At 36.6% G+C, this 27,789-nt stretch overlaps 1 protein-coding gene across 1 annotated transcript in view; it reads left to right on the top strand.

The window, feature by feature from the left end:
* HECW2 (HECT, C2 and WW domain containing E3 ubiquitin protein ligase 2) overlaps positions 1-27,789 on the top strand; it is a 363,663-nt gene that overhangs the window by 173,421 nt on the left and 162,453 nt on the right. The window lies entirely within an intron of this gene.

Genomic DNA, 27,789 nt, shown 5'->3' with positions numbered 1-27,789 from the left:
TATCTAATTAATCTTATAATTCAGGTAATGAGAGAAATAGAAAACAAATTATACTCTACTTTCACTCTTATCTGGAATATTTTTCTGGTATGATTTTATAGGAATATGTAAGTTTTGAATGTGAAGAGTGATATTTTCATGCCTTCCTTTTCTCTATTTACTGTTGTTTCAGTGTTGATTTCTGTTGCTTTTGTGTTTCTTTCATGTGTGGCATCAATATTTCTGAAACATAGTCGTGGCATTTGACATTTTTAAATTTAATTTTAATTATTTTTTATTTGAGAGAGAGTAAGAGAGAGCACAAGCAGGGGAGTGGCAGAGACAGAAGGAAGTGGGTAGTATGTAGATTTCCCACTGAGCAGAGACCCCCAGCACAGGGCTCAATCCTAGGACCCTGGGATCATTACCTGAGCCAAAGACAGCCACATAAACAACTGAGCCATCCAGGTGCCCCTTTGCATTTTATATTTTATTAAGGGAATAATTCATGTTTTTCATTAATTTCTCCTATGTGTGAAATTTATAAACTATTATTTTGATATGTTAGGAGATGGAACATGTTGCATTATATCACTGACTAAACACCAAAAACAAATCTTTTCTCCTATGTTCTTAACTTTAGCATGTACTATTAACAGAATAAATTTCTTTTATATAACACATTTCCTTAAGCTTCTGTACGTAGCACTTTAAATAATGAGTATAAAACTTAAAATCAAATAATTAGAAGGAATGATCCTTAGAGATCACATAGCCCTGACACTGAAAAAAGGTTTCGGGATTCCTGGGTGGCTCAGTGGTTTGGTGCCTGCCGTTGGCCCAGGGCAAGGTCCTGGAGTCCTGGGATCGAGTCCTGTATCGGGCTCCCAGTATGGAGCCTGCTTTTCCCTCCTCCTGTGTCTCTGCCTCTCAATCTGTCTCTCTCTGTGTCTATCATAAATAATAAATAAATAAATCTTAAAAAAAAACAGGTTTCATCTTAGCTACCTATCTGAGTTGAATAGTAGGCACTATATCGAGTACTATGTTTAGTGAGATTAAGGCCTCATTCTGGGAAGAGTTGTATAATCAATTAGCAGTATTTGACATGGTGGGAGATGAAGAACAAGATTACTCAATTTTATTCTATTCTGTTACTACTTTTTGCATAATCTATTTTATAGATAAAAATGTGAATCTAAATAGGTAAATGGTTTGTACAAAGTCACATCAGCATATATGTAGTGATTTGAATAGTGTCCTCCCAAAACTCATGTCTACCTAGAACCTCAGAATGTGACCTTATATGAAAATTGGATCTTTGCAGATATAATTAGTTGAGAGAAGGTCATACTAGATTAATATGGGTCCTAGGTACTATGACTAATATCCTTAAAAAAAAGAGGAGAGGACAAATAGATATAAGAAGTCCAGTGGAAGATAGAGGCAGAGATTCGAGTGATGTAGCTACAAGTCAAGGAACACCAAGGATACCAGCAACTACCAGGAGTTAGGAAGAGGCAAGGAAGGGTTCTTCCCTAGAGCCTTCACGGGAACATGACTTTGCCAACAATTTGATTTCAGACTTCTGACTTTTAGAATGCTGAGAGAATAAGTTTCTATTGCTTTAAGCCACTCTGTTTGTGATATGTTATTAGTTCCTTAGTCCTAGGAAACTAACATAGTATCTGGGACTAGAATACATAATACCTCATTATTCTAGTTCCAGAAAGTTAAGTACAGCTGGAGAGAGAAAGAAGAACTACACCTTGAGAAGTGGTAACTCTTTAAGATTATAGTTAATAAACATCGGGGTTTCAACTGTGAGATTGTACGATCTAAATTATATATTCATGAGAATTAAATATTATAATGAGAGCAATATCAACTCAGTACATAAATGACACAAGGAAGTTCTTGATTGAGTACTGTTTCAGTCAAGATCCATGCAAGATGCCAATGACCATCTCCATTTAGGGGATTTGAGGAGCCTTCAATACAAGGACTATTTATGAGAGTATGAGCAGAGCATAGAGAAGTCACAATGCAATGGGGTATCATTACCACTCTTAGGCCTGAAGATGCAAGAAGAGGGGACAGTTACTAGAACCTGGATAATAGGGATCCCTGGGTGGCGCAGCGGTTTGGCGCCTGCCTTTGGCCCAGGGCGCGATCCTGGAGACCCGGGATCGAATCCCACGTCGGGCTCCCGGTGCATGGAGCCTGCTTCTCCCTCTGCCTGTGTCTCTGCCTCTCTCTCTCTGTGACTATCATGAATAAATAAAATTAAAAAAAAAAAAAAAAAAGAACCTGGATAATAGAGAGCGAGGTAGAGACGGTCATCTGGTAAGAGCTCTGTAACCTCAAATAGACCTATATATTTTGGACTGGGAATTTTATATCCCAACCTTTCTTTTCTCTTTTCTGTCTCTTATTGGTGCTCCCTGCTGGCTCAACCCAAGCGCAATCCTGAAGACAAAGCAACTCAGTGATACAGTCTCTACCAGTCAGTTGCCCAGGGCAGAGAGCCGAGTGAAAAAGGGTACAGAGTGGATAGTGGGTGGAGGTGGGGCAAACAGACAATCTCCAGGACCAATGCCAACAAGTATAAGAATATACAATGTAGAATTTCCTAGACAACATGCAAGGTTCAAGTCAAAAAATCCTTTTGTCTAAATACTTAGCTCATTCATCCAGAAATATAAACATCGAGCTTACTTGGTCTGAGTGAAATCTTAATCCAGTTCTTAGTATCTTGTTTCTTAAGGTGACAGGTTTTGTAGAAATGTGTTCTTGTTTCTAAGATGGTGAATGCATTGGACCTTGGAGGCATTAAGTTTGAAAGTCTTGTATTAATGAAAAGCAAGGGATGCCTGAGTGGCTCCATCAGGTGAGCATCTGACTCTTGATTTTAGCTCAGGTTGTGATCTCTGGGTTGTGAGATTGAGCCCTGTGTCAGGCTCCACACTCAGGTGGGGGAGCTGCTTGAGATTCTCTCTTCCCCTCTCCCTACTGTTCATTCATTCGCTCACTCTCTCTCAAATAAATAAATCTTAAAAAAAAAAAAAAAAGGACTGTGGATGTTATTATTTTCCCCCAGTGCATTCACAAACTTTCCTGCCATGTTATGAATGAGTGCAAGTGTAATTTCTGTTTTACAGATGGAGGGAATCAAGGCACAGAAAAGACTAGTAATCTAGTCAGTCATTTCTACTGTGCTTAGCATTCCATGCAGTGCCTTTTACTGCTTAGTTTGAGAGGTGATCAAGTAGCTGCGGTGAAGCCATATGTGATAATTTGGGGGAGCACAAGGAGTGCTGGCCAGAATGTAAAAATAACTCCCCCTCAGAGAATTAAGGTATGAAGTCGACATATCGATCATGCCAAACATCCTTAAAAAAAACTTGCAAAGTTTTCGAGCAACTGAAAGCAACTGGTAAAGGGCATAGATTTTGAAAACTGGTGGCCTGGATTCAGATTTTGACTTGACTGCTTTTTCCTCTGTGGTGTTGTGTATTTTCTTAACTTCTATGAGCCTCAGGTCCTCATGAATAAAATGGGCATCATCATAGGATTTACTTTATGGAGCTGTAGGGAAAATTGTAAGAGCAAATGAGTACCGGGTACCTGGGTGGCTCAGTGGTTGAGCGTCTGCCTTTGGCTCAGGCTGTGATCCCGGGGTCCTGGGATCGGGTCCCACATCAGGTTGCCTGGGGGGAGCCTGCTTCTCCCCCTGCATGTATCTCTCATGAATAAAGAAATAATTTTTTTTTTTTTTTTAAAGAGCCAATGAGTACAAACTTCATACAGTACTTGCCATTAGGGAAGTGCTAAAAAAATGTTAACTGATTTCTGGCAACCAAGCAAACTTGTGATGATAGTTTGGCTTTCTGAGTAGGTTTTCCTAAAAGGCCAGAGGATACAAGAGGCCCCCTTCAAAGTCAGCTTTCCTCCTAAGTCTGCCTTTCTGATTCTGACCAACTCTAGGAGTCTGAAGGATCAAACCTCTCATAGAGCCAGGAGATCCAGAATAGTGGGGATTTCACTGAGTCACCATCTCTCAAACTATATTCTCCAGGCTGTTTGTAGGTGTTATGTGATAAAGGGTTTAATCAGTTGAATCAGTTTATGACACCAAAGAAGTCAAAAGGCTTCTGGGAGACTGTATTGGCTAATGGGTGTTGAGGACTTGTGAGAGGCAGTATATACTGCCTACTACTTTCATGCATGGAATATTCTTCAGTGAATGGTGTGAGATCTGTGTGTCACCTCGTGTCTGGAGACAAAAAACCGACATGGTGAAAAATGTGTCCTGAATGGTTTATAAAGTGACTCATTCATAACAGTGTACTTCAGTTACAATTTATATGTACTAATCTGTGCTTCAAATTCTAGGAACTGTTGCTTTCCTGTTGCCTGTCAAGGTCATCCCCTAGAGAGGGTTATACTTCTCAGTTTTTCACAAGGGTGCAAAAAAATTAAAAAAAAAGAAACAAACAGAAAAACCAAGGGTGCTCCTTCTTTGGCAATAGCCATGTCCCCTGTGCCAGTCTTCCCTGCCAACAAAAGTTAGCTTATGTAATCTGAAGACACTCTGTGGATAGGGATTCTTATATCTGACAAGGAAACACATCCAGTAACCCTGACACTTTGATTTCTGCAAAGCTGCCACGGTAGTTCAAGTTTGGTACCCTGCAAAATTCACCTATTTCACTTCTCTAAATTTCCAATCTTAGATACTGAAAATCATACATATGATTAATTACTATAAATACATTAAGGAAAAAAGAGAATAGGTATTTGTTGAAGGCCACCGAGTAAATGTAAGGTAGCATAGTGTGGTAGTTAAAGTTATGTAGTTACATAGTTATGTAGTCTGAAGCCAGATGTTTGGATTGAATCTTGGCTCTACTGCTAATCAGCCATGTGGCTGTGGGCATATGACAGAATCTCTCAGTTTTCCCTTCTGTAATAGCATCTAAGGAAATAATAATAGCATCTAAGTCATAGAATTGATGTTAGGATTAAATTAATAATAATTGTAAAACCCTCTGAACAATACATGACAGATAATGCATACTGTATAAAGTGTTAAATCCATATACCTAAAGAAAGTCCTGAAAAAACAAAAGCAAAAAATCAGTCTTTAGGAAATGATGTTTCTGCACAATTAGAATAATAAAATAGTATTTAATTTAATTTATTTATTTTTAAAGATTTGTTTTCTTTTTAAAGTTTTTATTTATTAGAGAGAAAGAGCATGAGTGGAGGGGAGGGGCAAAGAGGAGGGAGAAGGAGGCTCCCCTCTGAGATCATGACCTGAGCCAAAGACAGATGCTTAACTGACTGAGCCATCCAGATGCCCCAAGATTTATTTATTTGAGAGAGAGAGAATGAGGGGGGGGGGGGCAGAGGGAGAGGAAGAGAATCTCAAGTGGACCCCATCTGTGCTGAGCACAGGGCCCGACTCAGGGTTCATTCTCATGGTCACAGGATCATTACATGAGTTGAAATCAAGAGTCAGGCATTCAACTGACTGTGCCACCCAGGCTCGCCTAAAATAGTATTTTAAAGAATGTTTCTTATTAACTCAGTGCTCATAAGCTTGATTTAATTAAATTGAAGGTAATGAGGATTTGGATTTGGTAAAACATTATCCACTGCTGCTACTTTTCAATGAAACAGGAAGTTGCTAAGTGAAACTCCCAAAGTAATAGCAAGGAACACTAGTACTCTAATTTGGCATATTTTTCTCCTACATATATCACACTCTTCACACACCTCAGTGCTCTCATCTCTCCTTATTAACTGTATGCTGAGATGCAGCCTAAGATCCTGATCCCTGGGAACATGTAAGCATATTCTCAGGAGTTTATTTTTTACAAGAAGTTTTAAGTTTTGTGTTTTTGTTTCAGGGATAATCCCCCTAAAGAATTTAAATGTATTCTGACTCATTAGGATCATCAGTTTATAGCATTTATGCTTGTGGTGTTGCTGTCACTGAGTAATCCTGCTTTCATTTTCTGATCCTATGAGAAAAGACAAAAGGTAGGTTTAATATGTAAGTGATGTTCTTGTGCCAAGAAAGGGCCCAAAACAAGGATTTCTAAGTAGTTTTTTTTTTTTTAAAGATTTTATTTATTTATTCATGAGAAACACAGAGAGAGAGAGAGAGAGAGAGGCAGAGACATAGGCAGAGGGAGAAGCAGTCTCCATGCAGGGAGCCCGACGCAGGACTCGATCCCGGGACCCCGGGATCACGGCCCAAGCTGAAGGCAGATATTCAACTGCTGAGCCACCGCTGTGTCCTTCTCAGTAGTTTTTATAGAGAAAAGTGAGCAGAACTGAGTGATCATCTAGTATCATGCATTATTTTCGTAATTAACTCAAAAGAACTTGCTGGTAGTAGTCAGTGTTGTAAAATCTCCATATAGTTCCAGCAAAACACCAGTGTCAATTGCAGTAAATGAGCATTGTTAATTAGAATTTTATTCTTGTTTTGCTTATAATTAATGCATCTATTTGTCTTAAATATTTGTTTGGCACTATTGTCATTTAGTTACATATACCATATAGTATGGTAAAAATGACTCATTACATTAGGGACTATGCTAGAATTCTTTTCCCCTTTTTATAAGAGATCCATTCATTAGTCAAATTAAACAAATACTGCCTCAGAAGGAGATGGTCTTGGTTCTGCTTGAAAAGAGACTCAGAACACAGAAGGTCAAGGAGATCTTGCTCCCTTTCCCAACTTGCAGTGCTGGGGTGCTCAGCTTATCAGCTGACACCAATTAGTACTGTACATAGCGGCTGCAGTGAAAAGCTGATTCACACAGGTGATCTGCTTCTATGTATTGCTCTCAATTTCTCTGTTCCTTTTACAACTTCTCTTCTATCACCTGGCTGCTCCTCAAGTATTTTCTAGCAAGCTTCTACATTAGGGTCTTTGCACATTGGTTCTCTGGGCCTGGAATGCAGAGGCTAACTCCCCAAATTTACTCAATTCTTCACTCCAGGATCACATTCTGAATGAAACCTGTTTTGCTTTCTTATTCTTGAGACCTTTTACCTGCTTTGCTTTTTTCCCCCACTTATCACTTTCCATTAGACTCTATAATTTACCTATTATATGTATTATTTATTGTTTTTCTGCCCCTTCCATCTTCTGCTAGAATGTAAGCTCCATAAGGACAGGAGTTTTTTATTTGTTTAGTTCACTGATATATCCCAAGGGCTGAGCATTACTCCTGGGACAAAGCAGGCACTCAATAAAAAACTGTTGAATAGATTTGTCATCTTACTTTCTTCTTGGTCTGGTTCTTCATAAATTTGTAGCCTATGTTTCTTATTTCCAAACAATTGAAGGATGATGGTGGAGGTAGCACATTTGTATGTATTAGTAAGAGGAAGTTCAGGATACATAGCTCTGCATTATCCTGACTTTTTTTTTTTTTTACATTACCTGAGGCATTTTGCATTAAATGAAACATATTCAGTAGATATTTATAAACTTCCAATCTGGTTAGTTTCCTCTGGGCTATTTTGGAATAAGTAATTAAGAAAACAAAACTTACCTCCTATAGCCGTTATAATACAGGTAAGTTACAATCCGATAAAATACTTGGCAGTAATATTGCACTTGACTGTTTGAAGAGCACTTTGGTAAAAATTTCCTTGTATGTTTTTTTCAACAACCTTGACTGGCCTGGTAGGTCTTTTCAGTCCCTTTACTGAAGTTGCTGAGAAGTTAAAAACTAGTCCCAGCTCATGAAAATGATCTTCTAAGACTTGAAACCTAGGTCTTTAGAGTCATACCTCGGTGACATATGACTGCTTTTTATAGCCTGATGGTATCAGATTACAGGGCAATTAATGCAGAGGGATAATTAAGGATACAGGATCTCAGGAAGGCATCTTACAAGATGAAACATTAATTTCTCTCTACTGAGATCATATTAAAAGATTTGTTTTAATATTCCATTTTCACTGGTCTACTAAATACTTTCCATTAAGTAACTCTAGCCTTTATATTCTGATTAAGTAAATGAGCTGTTGTTTGTAAGGCAGAGAAAGCTTTTACATCTTAATGAGATATTACCTTGTGATTTACTACATATGGGATACAGAAACCATCAAAAGGTGACTCCGGAGATTTATTGTTAATGTCATGAAGTTATTGAGAAATGGTGAGATACTTGGAATAAGTGATTAACATTTTATAAAGCATACAAAAAATTAATCAACTGGCAGTTTAGGTTTTGTTGTTGTTTATTTATTTAAAGGTTTATTTATTTATTTTACTAGGGAGGGGCAGAGGGAGAGGGAGAAAAATCCTCAAGCAGACTCCCTATTGAGTGTGGAGCTGGATGTGGGGCTCAATCCTAGGACCCTGAGAATCGTGACCGGAGCTGAAATAAAGAGTCAGATGCCCAACTGACTGAGCCATCCAGGCACTCCTGTTGTTTTTTTCCAAAATCTTATTCAGGACATTATAACGAAGGACTGTGAAAAGTGCTAGAGAGGGGAACGGCAAGTGTTGTTTTCATTACCTCATTGTGTAAATACACATAAATTTGTGTTCTCTTGTTTGCTTTCCCATAACCCTTATAAGTAAAACTTCACAGTCTGTTATTTTTCATGCCATCTTGTAATTTTTTTTTTTTTTTTTAATGTAGCCATTCCCTCCTCTGGCCTGTGAGAGTTGGGACCAAACCTGAGTCATTTTTGTGTCCCTAGGGCCTAGAATGTACTTGGCTCATGGAAGGAGCTCAGTGCATGTTCACTGTCAAGTGAATGAGTAAGCATAATGAGCATTCCTTCCATTTGGGAGATCTAGATAGCATTTCTTTTTTGGTTTTGCACAGATAGAAGAATTAGGAGATAGAATATCTGACGCTAGAGTGGAGCAAACACTAAGCCAGTTGCTGTGTATGCATTGCCTCATCTAATCCTCAACAATCTGTTAATGTTGTATGATTTCCATTCCCATCTTAAAAATGAAGAATGTGGAGCACAGGGTTGCTTGCCCAAAGTTGCACAGTAAACAGGTGTTGGAATGGGATTTGAATACAGGGAATATATTTAACTACTGTACTAAATTGCTTTACTTTTTTGCTATGAAGCAAAAGAGAATATAATTTCCATGTTCACTTATTAAAGATTTGCAATGAGGGGCACCTGGCTGGCTCAGTCGGAGGAGCATGCCTCTCTTGATCACAGGGTTCTAAGTTTTAGCCCCATGTTGGGTGTAGAGATTACTTAAAAAAAACAAAAAGTTCTAAAAAGAGATTTTCAATGAATGGTATGCATATGGTATGAAAGTTCACCACTGAATGATTTAGTTTTTTGGTTGAAATGTTCACCTTCCATTTTACACATCAACCTACTGGCTTTTGGCTTCAATATTTGACTGTCACCGCTTCCACTAAGGTCATTAGGGACCTTATCACCAGGTTAAATCTCCAATATTAATTATTTGTGAGTGCCATCGTTGTTTTTATTTCCAGGGTTGATTTGACATCTCCACCTGGATGGGCCCCACACTCCTCAGACTCATTATAACCCAAACCAAACTTGACCAGAGCCACCATCCTGTGACCAGCTCACCTATTCTTTTCTTTGATGTTGATGGCAGTTAGCTCCATGGAGATTTGAGACTTATTCTTTAAGTTTTCTTCATCACGTCCACCCAGCTGGCTTGGTCAGTTTACCTCCTCAATATCTATTTCTACCCCTCCTGCCTCTGCTTTAATTCACATACTTGTCATCTATTCCGTAACTTTTGGAGCACACTCCTGACTGATGTTTTGCTGCAACTCTTCCTGCTGCAATTCATCCTCTGTTTTCTCACTATAATCACTTGTCTTATAAAATACAGTTTATCTCTGGCTCAGTGAAAAACATGGAAAGTACAGGGAATAGAAATAATAAAATAAAAATTACTCTTAGTCCTGCTACTACCTCCAGTATAATTTTTACTAGTATTGAAGCCAATTACATTTTTATGGTATAGCATGATCATCTCAGCTACTCTTGTTTAAAACCTTCACTGTGACACAAGATGGAAGTATAGTTTTCATTTGAATCAGTTGCTGTAGATATTTTTTTAAAAGTAAGTTATTTTTAAATAATGCAGACTATTTTTAAATAATGCAGAGCATCTATTGCTGTCAGATGGAGAACACAATCCTTCATCACCTTGTACAGACTCTCACTCCCTTCTTTTTGGGGTTCATAAGCTTTATCTTGACTACAGTGATTTTCAAAATTTGAAAATGTGTCTACTTTCTAATTTTATCTTAAAATAGTTGTGTTTAAAACTGAGGGATGATGGAGAGGAGATGAATAGAGGGATGGTCTAAATGGGTGATGGCTATTAAAGAGGGCACTTGTTAAATGTAAGTGATGAATTACTAAATTCTACTCTTGAAACCAGTTCTACCCTATGTGTCAACTAACCCAAATTTAAATTTAAAAAATCATTGTATTAAAATAATTTTAAAATAAAGTCTTTTGCCATATCCAAATAACTATGTAACAAAGGTTTTTTTTTTTTTTTTTTTTTAAGTTTAAGTGATAGCCACATGGATCAAAAATTTTTTAAATGAAGAAAGGCATTGATTGAAAAGTCTCCCTTCGGCTTCTTCTGTACTTTCAAATTTCTCCCTTTCCCACGTAGGGAGGGAGCAGTGCTTATTACAGGTAGCAGTGCTTATTTACTTTCAGGCAGCAGGTAGCAATGCTTATTACTTTGAGGTTTATCCTTCCAGATTTTCCACATATATGTGGATGGATATATATTCTGCATGTGTGTGTATGTGCATACATACAAGCAAATGCAGATATATGCATATTTTTAAGTTATCCACTTTCTATTAAAAAAGCACAATATGTATATTCTTCTATACCTTGATTATTTCACTCAGTATTTTTTTTTAGATATTTCCATGTCATTATATAGAAAGAGCACCATTCTTATGTATTTGCATACTATTTATTTATTTAATTGTTGAGATGGTCTTCAACTACCAACAACGTTTTAATAAATAATTTTGTATACATAGATATGTGGCACATACATATGTTACATTGATGCAAGGATTTCTATTTTTGATTGGGGTAAAATTCACATAGCATTAATTAAAGTATAACTAGTATGCTTTATACAGTTCAGTGACATTTAATACACTTAAGATTTTGCCCTACCATCCCATATATCAAGGTCCAAAACATTCTCACCACCCTTTGAGGAAATTCCATATCCATAAAGCAGTTGCTTCCCAATACTCTTACCCCCAGCTCCTGACAACCACCAGTTTATTTTTCTGTTTCTATGGATTTACCTATTCTCTGAATTTTATATAAATGGAGTCATACAATATATCACCTTCTGTATGTGGCTTCTTTCACTTGCATAATGTGTTTGGGGCTCATCCATGTTGTAGCATGTATCAGTACTTTATTTCTTTTTGTGACTGAATAAATACTACATTATATGTATACACCACATTTTGTTTATTCTTTCATCCATTGATAGATACTTGGGTTGTTTCAACCTTTTGGCTTCTGTGAATAATGCTACTGTGAACATTTGTTGTTGTTTTTTAAAAATTTTTTTACTGTGAACATTTGTGTACAGATATTTGCTTGAATAATTGCTTTCAATTTTTCTGGATATATACACCTATGAGTAAAATTGCTAAACTTTATGGTATTTCAAATGTGTTTAACTTTTTGAGGAACCTCCAAACTTTTCCACAGCGGGTTCACTATTTTACATTCCCACCCATAATGTACGAAAGTTTTGATTTCTCCACATCCTTGACAGCACTTGATGTTGAGCGCCTTTTCTTGTATTTGTTGCCTAGTTGTATATCTTCTCTAGAGAAGTGTCTAAGTTCTTTGTCCATTTTTAAATTGGATTTTTGGTCTTTTTGTAGTTGTAGGAATTCATTGTAAAAATTCCTTGTATATTCTGGATTTAGACTCTTAACAGATATGTGATTTGCAGATATTTTCTCCCATTCTGTAGGTTACCTTTTCACTTTTTGATGGTCCTTTGAAGCCCAAAGGTTTTTTATTTTGATGAAGTTCAACTTAGCAATTTTTTTTGTTGCTTGTGCTTTTGTTGCTGTAATTGATTCTCTCTGCAAATTCAAGCTCATGAACATTTACCTTTATGTTTTCTTCTAAGAGTTTCATAGTTTTTGCTCTTACATTTAGGTCACTGATCAATGTTTAAGTTAATTTTTTGTATATGGTGTGAGGTAGGGGGTCCGACTTCATTCTTTTCCATGTGGGAATCTAGTTATCCCAGAACCATTTGTTGAGGAGACTGTTCTTTCCCTATTAAATGGTCTTGGCATCCTTATTGAAAGTCAACTGACCATAGATATATGGGTTTATTTCTATAATTTCAATTATATTCCTTTGTTCTATCCTGAAATCAGTACCCATTCTGTTTTGATTATTGTCACTTTGTAGTAAGTTTCTAAATCAGGAAATGTGTACCTTTTAATTTTTTTAAAGATTGTTTGGCTATTTGAGTCCTCTTGCAGTTTCATATGAAAATTAAAATCCAGCCTTTCCATTTCTGAAAAAAAGGAAATTGGAACTTTGATAGTGATTGCATTGAAATCTGTAGGTTACTTTCAGTAGTAGTGACATCTTAAAAATCATAAATCTTCAATTCATGAATACAAGATGTCTATTTACTTAGGTCTTTAGTTTTTTTTTTTTTTTTTTTTTTTTTTTAGGTCTTTAGTTTCTTTAAACAATATTTAGTAGATTTTGGTGTACAAGTCTTTTACCTTCCTGATTAGACTTATTTTATTTTATTTTATTTTATTTTATTTTATTTTATTTTATTTTATTTTATTTTATTTTATTTTATTTATTTATGATAGTCACAGAGAGAGAGAGAGAGAGGCAGAGACACAGGCAGAGGGAGAAGCAGGCTACATGCACCGGGAGCCCCACGTGGGATTCGATCCCGGGTCTCCAGGATCACACCCTGGGCCAAAGGCAGGCGCCAAACCACTGCGCCACCCAGGGATCCCTAGACTTTTTTTTAAAAAAGATTTTATTTATTTATTCATAGAGACAGAGAGAGAGAGAGTGAGAGAGAGAGGCAGAGACACAGGCAGAGGGAGAAGCAGGCTCCATGCAGAGAGCCTGACGCGGGACTGGATCCCGGGTCTCCAGGATCGTGCCCTGGACTGCAGGCGGCGCTAAACCGCTGCGCCACCGGGGCTGTCCTACCTGATTAGACTTATTCCTAGATATTTTATTCTTTTGAATGTTGTTGTAAGTAGAATTTCTTCCTTAATTCCCCTTTTGGATATTTTTTGGATATTTATTGCTGGTATATAGAAATACAACTAATGTTTGAGTCTTGATCTTGCATCCTACAGCTTTGATGAATTCATTTATTAGTTCTAATAGTTTCTTTAGATACTTTAGGATTTTCTTTTTTTAAAAGATTTATTTATTTACTTTAGAGAGAAAGAGAGTAAGCCTGAGTGGGGGAAGGGGAAGAGAGAGAGAGGGAAAGAAACAGACTTCCCACTAAGCACAGAGCTGGAAGTGGGGCACAATTCCACGACCCTGAGATCATGACCCGAGCCAAAATCAAGAGTTGCTCAATATACTAACTACCCACCCAGATGCCTCTCTTTAGGATTTTCTATATAAGACTGTGTCAACTATAAATACAGAAAATTTTACTTCTTTTTTAATTTGAATAACTTTTATTTCCCATTCTTGCCTAATTGATCCGACTAGAATTTTCAGTATAATATTGAATAGAAGTGTGAAAAGCAGACACCTCTGTCTCATTCCTGATCTTAGGGAGAAGGTACTCATCTCTAACCATTAAGTATGATGTTAGCTGTGGGTTTTTCTTTTTTCTTTAAGTTTTAATTTAAATTCCGCTTAGTTAATATACAGTGTAATATTAGTTTCAGATGTACAATATAGTGATGCAACACTTCCATATAACACCCAGTGCCCTTTACAACAAGTGCACTCCTTAATCTGCATCACCTGTTTAACCCATCACCCCCACCCAACTCCCTTCTGGTAACCATCAGTTTGTTCTCTTCTTGAGTTTGCGTATTGTTATGAGTCTCTTTCTTGGTTTGCCTCTCTCTTTTTGTTCCCCTATGTTCATTTGTTTTGTTTTTTAAATTCCATGTAACAGTGAAAGCATGTGGTGTCTTTCTCTGACTGACTTATTTCACTTATCATAATCTTCTCTGGCTCCACCTATGTTGTTGCAAATGGCAAGATTCTATTCTTTTTATGGCTAAGTAATATTCCATTGCTTATATATACTACATCTTCTTTATCCATTCATCAGTCAATGGACATTTGTGCTGTTTCCAAATTTGGCTATTGTTGATAAGGCTGCTATAAACATTGAGGTGCATGTACTCCTTTTAACTAGTAGTTTTGTATTCTTTGAGTAAATACCTAGTAGTGCAATTGCTGGATCATAGGGTAGTTCTATTTTTAACATTTTGAGGAACCTCCATACTGTTTTCCAGAGTGGCTGTGCTAGTTTGCATTCCCACCAACAGTGCAGGACAGTTCCCCTTTTCTCCACATTCTCGCCTCACAACTAATGTTTGAGTCTTGATCTTGCATCCTACAGCTCTGATGAATTCATTTATTAGTTCTAATAGTTTCTTGTAGATACTTGTAGTTTCTTGTAGTTGTGAGTATTTGTTTCTTGTGTTGTTGATTTTTAGCTATTCTGACAGGTGGGAGGTGGGAGGTGATATCTTATTGTAGTTTTGATTTACATTTTCCAAAAAAATGAATAATCCAATTAAAAGTGAGCACAACACATGAATAGATATTTTTCCAAAGAAGACATACCAGTGGCCAACAGACACATGAAAAGATGCTCAACATCCCTCATCATCAGATTTTTCTTTTTGATGAGTTGCTGTATTTATTTTAATATCATTATGAAATCAAGTGTTTAAACATTTTTGTATTTGTTTTAACAAATTGCATGGTTTTTTAAGTACTCAAACTATACCATCTATGCTAGTGGAAAAACTATAGAAGAAAGTATTTTAAGAACAGTTTTATATTTTATCCCTGATACCTCTGTGCTGAATCCTCATTTTTTTGCAGGTAACCATTTGTGGTGGTTTCTTCTTTATCATCCCCATGTTTGTTTGTTTATTCATAAATAAAAGCAAATTTGTGTGTGTGTATGTATGTGGCATACTATATCACTATGCATACTATTTTGGCCCTGTACAATGGTAGTTTAAATGACTTGGCTAGGTTGATAAAAAGAGGACATAGCAGGGTCCAGATATAAACTCAGCAACTGACTCCTGAGCTTGGGCTCTTAATGGCCTGCTATGCTTATGGCAGTCCCATTGACTTGCAACCCATTGGCTCAAAGACCCAAAAGGAGGCTTTTGTGATTTTGCTTCTCTCAGAGTAGAGTGAAAATGTAATCTGAACACAGTATTAGTAATGGCACCTGGTTTTCAAATAATTGTAAAAATGCATCAGAATAAACTTGTTTCCCAAAAAACAGAAAAGCTTCTTCTTGATTTTCTTTCCTTTTTTCTTTTTGTTTTTTTTTTTTTTGATAGTTTAGTTGATCCATAGTTTCTACTTTTGATTTAGCAGTGTTTAATCTGCTGGCAAGAAATGGAGACAAGCCCTTTCAAATATAGTATTTGTTATTGCATGATCATTTTATAAAATGGAAGCTTTGCCTCATTTGTGTGTTAATTATTCTGAAGCCATTTCAGGAAAATCTACACCCAGGTATATTTTAGTACTTTGGTTAAGAATACAAGTCTTCACAGCAGAAAACCTTAGGCAGATAAAGAATTAAAAGAAACCATAAGGGATAGCTGGTTGGCTCAATCGATTGGGCATCTGCTTTCAGCTCAGGTTATGATCCCAGGGCCCTGGGATTGAACCCAGCATTGGGCTCCCTGCTCGGCAGGGAGTCTGCTTCTCCCTCTCCTCTGTAGCTCATGCTCTCTGTTGCTATCCCTCTCTCTCTCTCTCTCTCAAATAAATAAAATCTTTTTAAAAAGATAAGTAAGTACGTAAATAAATAAATAATATAATTTGCCTTTTAGCTTATATTTGAGATTCTTTTTGTCTGTCTTTAGCATTTTTAGAATTTACTCATTGTTTTATCAGTAAAAATCTAAGCTATTTTTCCTTGGCACTAACTAGTATGTGTTTCAACTAACTTGGTTTCTTTTTGATTTAGAGATTAATGTCGTTATAACTTCATTGGCCTGCCAATGAAATTTGAGCATTGTCAGAGTAGTCTTCATAGAATTTGTAACCCTTTTTTGTCTTTTTCCCTAAAGAATGAAAAATTATTTTATGTTTTGTTATCAGATTCTCTACTTCTCAGTATAATGAGGTTATTTAGATGTGGCTTTGTGTCTGTCCCACTCTTAGTATACCTTCAAGTTTTTGTTTTAGCAGTTGCTCCTGAATACATAAATTTGGACACCAGTACGTTCCCAAGTTCTTTACACTTACGATGTTTAAGGCAAAGTTTGTGGGAAATAAAAACTAGGATAGATAATGAGTTCTTATTTATTTAATCAAAAACATGTATTGGATGTTTCCCAAAATTGGATGATTGTTAGCAGTATGAAGATTAAATAAAATATGATTGTTGTCTTCAAAAAATATAGACTGATATTGGGAATTAGATATGACAGTGCTTCCTACTTTTTTAAAAAAATACTTTATTTATTTATTTATTTATTTATTTATTTATTTATTTATTTATGTATTTATTATTGAGACAGAGCATGTTGGAACAGGTGGGGGAGGGGCAGTGGATGAGGGAGAGAGAATCCCAGGTAGGCTCTGAACCGAGTGGGGAGCCCCATGGAGAGCTCAGTCCCACAACCCTGAGATCATGATGCAAGAGCAAATCAAGAGTCAGAGGCTTAGCCAACTGAGTCATCCAGGTGCCCCTGGACCAAATTTTTTAACATTGAAGTAAGAGGACAAGATTTTAAAAAGAGCCTACATGAAAGTACTTTGCATAGTAGCCAATATATAAAGACACAGAAAGGGTTTTGTTTTTTTGCTTTTTAAAAATTGAAGTATATTTCACATGTTAATTTTATATTTGTGTTTGAGTTATATTGATGTAATAAATCCATTTAGAGGAAATATCTTTGAGTTGATGACTATTGAGTACTTAAAGTTTTGAATATAATTTTAAACCCATCAGAATCAAACTACTTTTCATGTGATACCTTTTGCCTCAATTTTTTTTCTTACTGTTCCTTTATCAGATATATCTTGAATCTGTGTTTTGTCCCCTAGATGTGTCCTTATGATGAATGATACTTGTGTTTTTTTTTTTTTTTTTTTAGCATCTGGAGATGTGGGTTATTAATAATATGTGGTTAGCTACAAGGTCACTTCTTTTGGCATTTCCATTTGACAAATAAAAACTTCTTTTGAATGAGTACTTTAATACAAGCAATATTTTCTGTCAGAATAGTTTATTATTAAATATAGGTTAGAAAGGAGAACACAGCATATGAAAGATAAGAGAGATGCCAAACTCAATTTTTCCTATATTACTGTTTCTGTATTTTTCTGTCAGACTAAGCCAGATTGAAGCCTCTCTTTTCTGATTATTAGAGTAATACAAGTTCATTAGAGACAAGTTGGAAAATATGGAACAATATAAGAAATACTTAGGTCTTCCTGCCAAGCGGCAATTATTATAAGCATTTTAGTGTGTTCCTTTTGCAACTTTGTTTTCCTAAATATTTTGTGTATTTTGAAAAAAATTTTTTGAGCGTAGTTGACACACAATGTTGTATTTGTCTCAGGTGTACATCATAGTGATTCAGCTTCTCTAGATGTTGTGCTATACTCAGAATAAGTATAGCTCCCATCTGTCACCGTACAATGCTGTTACAATATCACTGACTATATTCCCTGTGCTGTGTTTTTTATTCCCATGACTTATTCATTCCCTAACTGGAAGCCTGTACGTATTTCTTCACTCATTTTGTCCAGCAACTCATCCCGTTCCCTCTAAAATGCTCTTTGTATTTAGAGGTCTGATTCTGCTTTTTTGCATGTTTTCTTATTCATTGGTTTTGTTTTCTAGATTCCAGAGATAAGTGAAATCATATGGTATTCATCTTTCTCAGTCTGACTTACTAACTTAGCATAATACCCTCTAGATCTATCCATGTTGTGGCAAATGGCAAGATTTCATCCTTTTTATGGCTGTGTAATATTTGTGTGTGTGTGGGGGGGTATGTATGCATACCACATCTTCCTTACCTATTCATATATCAGGGGACACTTAGATTGCTTCTATGTCCTAGTTATTGTAAACAATGTTACAATAAACATAGGAGTGGGTATGTCTTTTAAAATTAGTGTTTTAGTGTTTTCATTTTCTTTGGGTAGGTACCCAGTAGTGGAATTATGGGTCATACGGTATTTCTATTTTTAATTTTTTGAGGAACCTCCATATTGTGTTCCACAAAAGCTGTTAAAATTTCCATACACCCAAAGCTATCTGTAGCTTCAGAGTAATCCCTATCAAAATACCAAACAGCATTTTTCACAGAACTAGAGCAAATAATCCTAAAATTTATATGGAACCATAAAAGACGTAATCTTGAGAAAGAAAAACAAAGCTGGAGGTATTACAATTCCAGATTTCAAAATATACTACAAAGCTATAGTAATCAAAACATTATGGTACTGACACAAAAATAGACATAAAGATCAAGGGAACAGAATAGAGAGTCCAGAAATAAACTCGTGCTTTTATAGTCAATTAGTTTATGACAAAGAAGGCAAGAATATACAATGGGGAAAAGCCAGTCTCTTCAATAAATGATGTTGGGAAAATTGGACAGTTACATGCAAAAAAGTGAAACTGGACCACTTTCTAACACCGTATACAAAAATAAACTTAAACTGGACTAAAGACCTAAATGTGAGATCTGAAACCATAAATATCCTGGAAGAGAGCACAGGCAGTAATTTCTCTGACACCAGCTGTAGCAACATTTTTCTGGATATGTCTCCTAAGGCAAGGCAAATGAACGCAAAAATAAACTATTGGAACTGCATTAAACTAAAGTTTTTGCACAATGAAGGAAACCATCAACAAAAAGGCAACCTACTGAATAGGAAAAGGTATTTGCAGATGATATATCCATTAAGGGGCTAATATCCAAAATATATAAAGAACTTCATATAACTCAACACCATAAAACCAAACAATTTGATTAAAAAATGAGCAGAAGATCTATATAGACATTTCTTTTCAAAGAAGAAGTACAGATGGCCAACAGACACATGAAAAGATGCTCAACATCACTCATCATCAGGGAGATGCAAATCAAAACCACGAGAGATCACCATACACCTGTCAGAATGGCTAAAATCAAAAAGACAAGAAACTACAAGTGTCGATGAGGACCTGGAGAAAAAGAAAGCTGTGTGTTGGTGGAAATATATGTATTTTCAAGCCCAGTTAAGCTCATATTATGTATATAGCTCTGCAGTATGCTTTTTCACTTATTATATCATTAACATTTTCCATATCATTAAAAATTATTTAGGAATATTGTGTGATGGCAACATAATATTCTCTGATGTGGCTGGCTGTGCCATTATGTACCTATCCATTTATTTTTGGATACTTACATAGTTTCTAATTATTACAGATCATGACATAATGATCACTGAATTTATATAATTTTAGGTAGCACATATTTCTAGGACACGTGTCTTATTTTGCTTATTAAGCCATGGTGGATCTTTTTTTATTCATGTGTAAAATAATCTTTGCTTTTATGATGTTTCTGTTTTTTCCCCCCTGTACTATTATCCTTTACTGAAGGAAGTTTTTAAATTTAAAAAACAATAGCCTTTTAAAAATTTGATTGAGGTGTTTATTTATAAACTCTAAAACACATTAGAAGGTAAAATTACAAATCCTGATGACAGCAATTTGTGATGGAAATGCTTACAGACCCTTAAATATAGCTTGGTAGGGAAGGGTGGGAGGGAAACAAGTTGTTACCATTTGTTCCAGGAAAGGCATTTTGGATGAATGCCCTCTACTTTTACAAAGATGTCTTGTGATTTTAGTTTTATCTGCTTCACTTAACCTTTCCCAAAGCAATTGCTGAAACAAACGTATGTAAAACAGTACAAGGTATTAACATAAATCTTTTTCTCTGATTGAATTTTAGTGGAAGTTTGAACTTGAACCCGGTTTAATCATCAACTAAGGCAGATCAGGGGTCAGTTCATCTAGGCAGTTGCCTTCCTGGTGGAAGTGTCTACTTAGAGTCAGTGTTTGTTGCAGAAATAAAATTCTAAAAACTTCTCTAGTGATTTCGAGGATTTAGAGTCTTCTCTGGTGAGAATAACAGCACTAATATCTGAGAATTTATTGCCATTAGTAAATACTCTTTGCCAGGCATTGTCTGTTCACTGCATGTAGCTTTTTTTTTTTTCTTTTAAAGGAGTCTTTTTTTTTAAGGATTTTATTTATTTATTCATGAGAAACACAGAGAGAAAGAGGCAGAGACACAGGCAGAGGGAGAAGCAGGTGCCCTGCAGGGAGCCCGACGTGGGACTCGATCCAAGGACCCCAGATCATGCCCTGGGCGGAAGGCAGATGCTTAACCACTGAGCCACCCAGGCATCCCCACTGTGTGTAGGTTTATGGTCTTGAAATTGTGCTGGTCATGCGTTATTTACCCCATTTCACAGATGGACTAAAGTTTAGGAAGGGTAATCATTTGGCAAGCTCACCCAGCTAATCGGTGTCCATTCGGGCTGCAGGACTGGTTCTCTCCTGTCCTGGACTTACAAGCTTTTGGAGAGCTCCTAGTCATATAAGTAACTGTCTTAAATTCTATGAAAACATGTTAAGAAAACATAATAAATGTAGCCTATGACCGAATGTATAACTTTTAAACATTATAGAAGGGGCTTACCTATTTAAAGGTTGACTTTATTCTCTTTAAAAAGGGGACACAATTATTTAGGGAAAAAAAAATCCTCGTTATTCTTTTTTCCTGGCTGGCGATCTTGGCAAGTAGGAGAGCAGCTGCTATTATTGTGACTTTGTCTGTTGTGTGTACAGATCCACGCTGCCAGATTCTCTGCCCCACACCTTTTATAAACACCATATTTAACTTGGAGGAGAAAAAAGTTATTTTTGGCAACACTCACATAGCAAAAGTAGCTAGCTACTGCAGGGGTCACCAGGGAATAGAGTGACCTGAGCAGGAATTGTGAGACTATTTCTAGAATTGGACTTTATTACTGGCTCCAATGCAAGTCTCAGTAAAGGAGAGAATTATTATTCAGTTTACCAGGAAGTAGGAAAACTGTCAAATGAGATGTGTCACATGTACTTAGGATTATAAATTTAATGTATTGATACTTTGTGCTTATTTTAACTGTTATCATTGCCAGATATTATGAAAATCATTAGATAGCTGATAAGGACCTCATACAAAGATGGCCAAAGCAGTTAAAAGACCTGCTTTTGAGAACTGCCTGCGACAATGGTTTCATGTCAGCAGAGACTCACAGGGTCTTGACGGGAGGATGGAGTTCTTCACTGAGTCCCCAAATGTTAAAATATAAGGGTCTGTGTGAAATTTGAGAGACAGCATTTATAATAAACTAAATGTGCAGTTATATGTCTTGAAAGTAGTTTTTAAGGAAATTTCACTAAAAGTGTTATTCTAAAAGGTGGTACAAGTTACAAAGAAAAACTGATAGATTCGCAGAAACCTGTAGATTCATAAGTTGCTGACAGATTCAGCTAATATAAGAAGTTAAGGATGTTCTTGGGGACATTCATCAATAAATTCTTTCTGGCTGCTAACCTTTGAGATGATATCACAAAAAGTCACTGTGTCTAATCCTGGGCTCACTGGACAGAGTTGGTTGAACTCTGGCATGGTTGAACCCTCTTGTCTGGAGCTGGTAATGCTACTCAGATTCCCTGTGATCATTCCATTTCATCATAGACACCGATCTTTTGTAAAATACAATACAAATAAGCTTAGAAAAAAAGAAATGAAAACAAGATCTACAGAAAGTCCACATTTTTATTATTATTATTATTATTATTATTATTATTATTATTGAACAGATTTAGAATTACTCTGGCAAATTTCTGTAAAAGTTTCTAAAGGCTCATGTTCAATTTCTGTTCTTATCTCAGATCATCAGCAGTAAGTTCATGACCCAGTGCTGGTCCATATATTTTGAGAAGTACTGTTCTAGACTTATATACAAACGAAAGCTTTTTTCCTCATGTTTGCATCCCTTTCTGTCTTCATTTTTCCTGCACTTGCTTGTCTTCCTATTTTACTCACTCTTTTTCTTCTTTTAAAATGAATGGAACATAATCATGAGAATTGTTAGGGTAGGGGACTCTGCAGAGATACAAAGATGCATGTCTATTTTTTATCTTCTAATAAAACACATTTGCAAAATCAAATGTGACATTCACACTTACACATACGTTAATGTATGGTCTCATTAGGTTTTGAGACTGTAGACAAGTAAGTCTTAACGTGTAGTTCTAGTACCACCTATATCAGAATTACTGGGGTAATTGTTTAAAACGCAGACTTCTAAGACCCATCCTGTAACTACTGAACCAGAAATCCTGCTATTTGCTCTATGGAGTCTGAATTTTAAACATAAGTCCCAGATGCTTCTAATATTTATTTATTTATTTATTTATTTATTTATTTATTTATTTATTCTAATATTTAACAATAAAATTTGAGAATTATTCTTTCAGGGTTTGGAAATCTATGTGATTATTTGTTTCTACTTCATGTACTACGGTGGTAAATCATAAATCCTGAAAATGTTCCCTGTGTGAATATAGTGCAGTCTCTACATAGGTGCTTTTAGCAGAGAATCTCCGGGGTATATTATAGAGTTCATTGCTCTCTCAGTCATATGCATAATTGGAAAAAGGTAATATTCTCATTTTACAAATGAAAACAACACACAAATACATATAAAATAATTTTATATCCTTCTTTATTGGCTTAATTTTATTTTCAGAGTTTTACATGCCTAAAATCTATTCTTCAGTTCACCCTACTTTACAACATAATTTTATTTCGAATAACAAATGGCATAGCTGCAGAACCTATTAGCCATATAGTTAAACAGTTGTTATGAGTTGAATGAGTAAAGTGGGATTATACACAGACTGCCTTAATATTTTGTTAATCGTACATTAACATAGGATTGATACACCATCAGCAAGTAAAAATAACATTCTTATATATTCATACAAAATTTACCCATAAGGAGAAATATATCCTTCACGTTTCCAGATACAAGTCAGTCAAATAAAGGAAACCTGCTATACCTGGTTCTTTAATTCTATTGTGGAAATTACTGAAAGGAAAAAAACCACATTTATTCTTATTTGTGCATGCCCCTCTATGTTTGGCACATTACCACAGCCTATAGGTACGGGTCTATTAGAAATAGAAAAATGAGAGTAATTTATTCTTGTTGATGAAAGCTGTGGATCACAATCGTGGTATTTTGGCTTGAGTGGACATAGATAAAAGGATTTTCTTATCCACCTAAGATGAGAAAATCAGTCTTTTGAGGATATTACTATCTTCCAAAGCATAATGATAATTTTCCAGATTAAACTACAGAATCCTAAGAAAATATGCCCATACTTACTCTTCTTGAACTCAATATTCTTCAGAAATGTTGCTGTCGTGAAATTGTGCAGGCTTCTGGAAAATCTTCCTCTGCACCTTTTAGCCTTGCCAGTGTGTGCTCTGGATCCAGTCACCAGACCTCCCCGAGTTCCCTTTCCTTATCTTAGGGATAATAGCACCTCTCAGAATTGCTGTGAGAATCCTATCAGTTAATGATTCTAAAATGTCAGGTGTAGTTCTTGTCACTTGATGAACAGTAGTTATTCTGGGGGAAAGTTGTACAATACTGAGAAATGTGTGTCTAAGCTTTGATGTCATGCAGACCCTCGATTTGAAATTCAGCTACTTTTTTTGCCCTGTGATTTAGCTATGTGCTAGCAAGTTATTCAGTCTCTCCATCCACTAGTTTTTTTATTTGTGAAATGGGATCGTAATGACCAGCCCAGAAGGGGACTCTGAGGATTGAATGAGGGAGTGCGTATACACTCTCATCGTGCCTGGGTTGTGTAAGTTCATAATAGGTAACAGATAATAGCCTTTATTATTTTTATTTACTTTGGATTTACTTTGGATAATAGGATTTATTATTTTTATTTACTTTGATTCCCTACCAGTTTCTATGCTAAAATTTAAAAGCCATGTGTTTCATGTGCATGTATTAGCTGATTTTTATTTGAGCGTCTACCCCTGACCTTTTAGCAGTTGTCTCATTTTTGAACGGGTTTTCAAAATGTTTTCTGATTTATACATAGACCAGTGTGTATTTCCATTGGAGGATTTGGGGAATCTGAAAGCAAAGCGAAGAGGAGACCGGCATTCATCTGGCTGTTGAATGAACACAATGTCAGAAGAAAAAGCCTCCAGTATAAGTTGTAGCAGACAGGCACACACTTACTGCAGGGCTTAAATAATGCATAGGAGTGATGTCAGACTCGGAGGCATGCAAAATGCATGAACACAAAGGAAATTCATAATCGGCTTTTCAGGAAAAAGGTCGTTCCTTCCTGATGTGCTAACCTTGATTCTGTTTTGTGTTTTTCATGCCAGCATAAAGACAGATGGAAGAGACACTGCTAAATTTTTCCACTGCCAATTCGTATCGTCATCTAAGAATTGTGTCTTTGCTCTTCTCTGCTTTACTCTTTGTTGGCGGGGGGTGGGGTGCGGTGGGGTGGGGTGGTGGTGGGCTTTTTCGTTCTTTTTGTATTTTAATTTTTTAATTTAAGTATAGTTGATACACAACGTCATATTAGTTTTAGGTGTGCACAACAGTGATTCAACTTCCCTATACATTGTGCTATCCTCCCTGCAAGTGAGCACAGTACTATTCCGGCATCGTTGACCATATTCCCTGTGCTGGGCCTTTTATTCCCATGACTTATTCATTCTGTGAGCTTTTGGGAATAAGCTACTTTAGTTAAGTGATGCCTTTGATTTTCTGTGATTAATCCCTTCAAATCCACAAAGCACTGATTCGCCCACAGGCATCCTTGCTAGATCAATAACTTTGAATGTTGACCATTGTGAAACCAATTGGCTTTCAGAAGGAGATCTTCTGGAGAAGAGATGAAGGGACAGTTTCCGTACCCTTATTCTTAAGCTTTCCTTTCTCTCCCTGAACACTGATGCTTAAAATTTCTAGTCTTTCCTCCTTCCCTGGCCTCATCTCTCCCTTACCTTCATGCTCTAGTCACACTGGCCTTCCTTTAGTCCTTGAAAGTGCCATACTGCATCCTACCGTAGGGTCCCTGCACAGCTCTTCTATCTGGAATGTTCTTTCTTTTCTCTTCCCTCTTCTTACCCATCCTTCAGAGGTTTAGTTCCTGAATTAATTCCTTGAGGGAGATTTCTCTTATTCTCTGGCCTGGGTCATGTCAGCAACTCACCCATTCCATTAAGACCTTCTCTTTTTGCTTTGTAGCATGTATCATAATAGCAACCACAGAATTCATTTTGTATTTGTTATTTAGTGTTTCTCCCTCCTCTGAAATAGAAGCTCTGCCAAAAAACATGCACAAAAACCCCCCACAAAAAACAGGGGCTATGTTTGTCTTATTCAGAACTATCTCCCAATGCTTGGTACCATATGTTATCATAGCGAGTGAAAATGCTAAGATGTTATATGGGTACAAATTTGGAACTGATGTGCTTCCCATTTTATTTGTTGCTGTTGGTCTTTGAAGTCTTTCTTCACACAGGGATGTGGTTTGGAGAAAGGAATAACATCTATAAATCTTGAGGCCTGACACTATATGCTTTTCTGGCTGAACCTTCTCAATGCAGTAGTCCACTGTGATTGAAGAGACATTGGCTGAACTACCTGTGTTTAAGAAATACCATCTCGGGATCCCTGGGTGGCTCAGTGGTTGAGCATCTGCCTTCGGCTCAGAGTGTTATCCTAGGGTCTTGGGATTGAGTCCTGCATTGGGCTCCCTAAGAGGAGCCTGCTTCTCCATCTGCTTATGTCTCTGCCTCTCTCTCTGTGTTTCTCATGAATAAATAAATAAAATCTTAAAAAAAAAAAAAAGAAATACCATCTCTATGAAAAGGTACATGTATGTGATGGTTTAAGTTTGAGCTCTAGCATCATCTACTCTCTCTTGATCAACTTTGTAAATTTCTTGATCAACCTCGAAATCTAGTGCCCTTATGAAAATGGCTTGTACTGTGGGGACATAGATTTCTCTTACATAGGATAATAGCCTGTTTCACACATGTGACTATTGGTGACACATGGATGACCAGAACCTACAGTTCAATTAAAGGCCTATTTGGCAAATGTTAGAATATTTGGAAGATAAAGAATCATGGCTTGGAGATCCAGACTGGTGGGAGCATCAGGTGAGCTTCTTTCCAGTCCCATTAAGAATTTGTGGGTCCATAACTAGGAAATAAGCAAGAATTCAAGATTATACACTTTTGCCTGTTGATGAAAACAGAGAGGCTGGCATTGTTGAGAAGTCTGTCATTCATAGGCTGTAGACACCTTTGATGCCAATAAGAAGAAATGAACTCATCCTTTCTAAATTTCTTTTTCCTAACCCCCTTTGGGCGACTAAGTCGAGTTAGTGAGGTGATTGCCATTTTCCAGAGTGTTATCTGAGAAAGGTAGTATTGTGAAAGAGCTTGGGCTTGGGTGCCATTCAGATCGGACCCTTAAATCCTGTTTGTTATCACTTCCTCCCTGTGAGCCTCAGCTTCCCCATCTGTAACAGAGGCCTGATAACATGATGAACCTCAGCCTTAGAGCACGATGCCATTCATCAGACTATTTTTAAAGCATCTATGATGTGTCCTTGGTACATGGTAGGCCTTCTGTACGTGTTTGTTCTTATTGCTGTTTGCTAGCACACACCCAAGAATCCACAGTGGTTTGTTCTAACACTGGGCAGAGTTTACATGTCAGAAGAGGCCTGGTAGTGATTCTGGAGTGCCAGGCTGCTGTGTCCACATAGTCTATTGTAGAACCAGCCCTGAGCTTTATGGCCCCTTGAAGCTTTATGGCCAATTATGTCTGGGTTAAGGAAACAGTAGAGAGAAAATTATATCCACTAAATATATCACAGACCTTAAATCCGGTCTGTCTCATTTTACAGCAAGATATGTGACAAATGAGGATATTTTGTCTTGCTTTCCTGGAAGTTTGCTGGAAAGATATGGTCCTGCAGCCTGTGAATGCATTGATCCATTCAAGCAGCGCTTAATAATTGCAACCCCCACCCTGGGTGGCCCAGCTTCAGGAGGCCCCTTTTCCATTAAAGAACAATGCATCTCATCTGGAAATTCTTCACTACAACCTCTTCCTCGGATAAGACAAGAGCTAGATTGAGAAGACAGCTAGATTGATGTTTTGCATCCATTTTTGCATTAAAAATCACGTCTGAGGATAACCTCAGGATTGATAACCACAGTTTTGGGTTTTCCTGAAAGCTAGCTGATGTTTCAAAAAGTTTTAGTCTATCTTTACAGTTTGGAATCACAAATCCACAGAGTTGACTCTGGATTAGTTAGAATGCTGTAAGCCCTTTTGAGTACCTAAATGAATGCTATATCTGATTAATCATAGCAG

The sequence above is a fragment of the Canis lupus genome, chromosome 37, assembly GCF_011100685.1.
Source record: "Canis lupus familiaris isolate Mischka breed German Shepherd chromosome 37, alternate assembly UU_Cfam_GSD_1.0, whole genome shotgun sequence".
Classification (NCBI taxonomy): domain Eukaryota; kingdom Metazoa; phylum Chordata; class Mammalia; order Carnivora; family Canidae; genus Canis; species Canis lupus.
The sequence above is the reverse complement of the archived record's forward strand: the minus strand, read 5'-3'. Positions and strand labels throughout refer to the sequence as shown.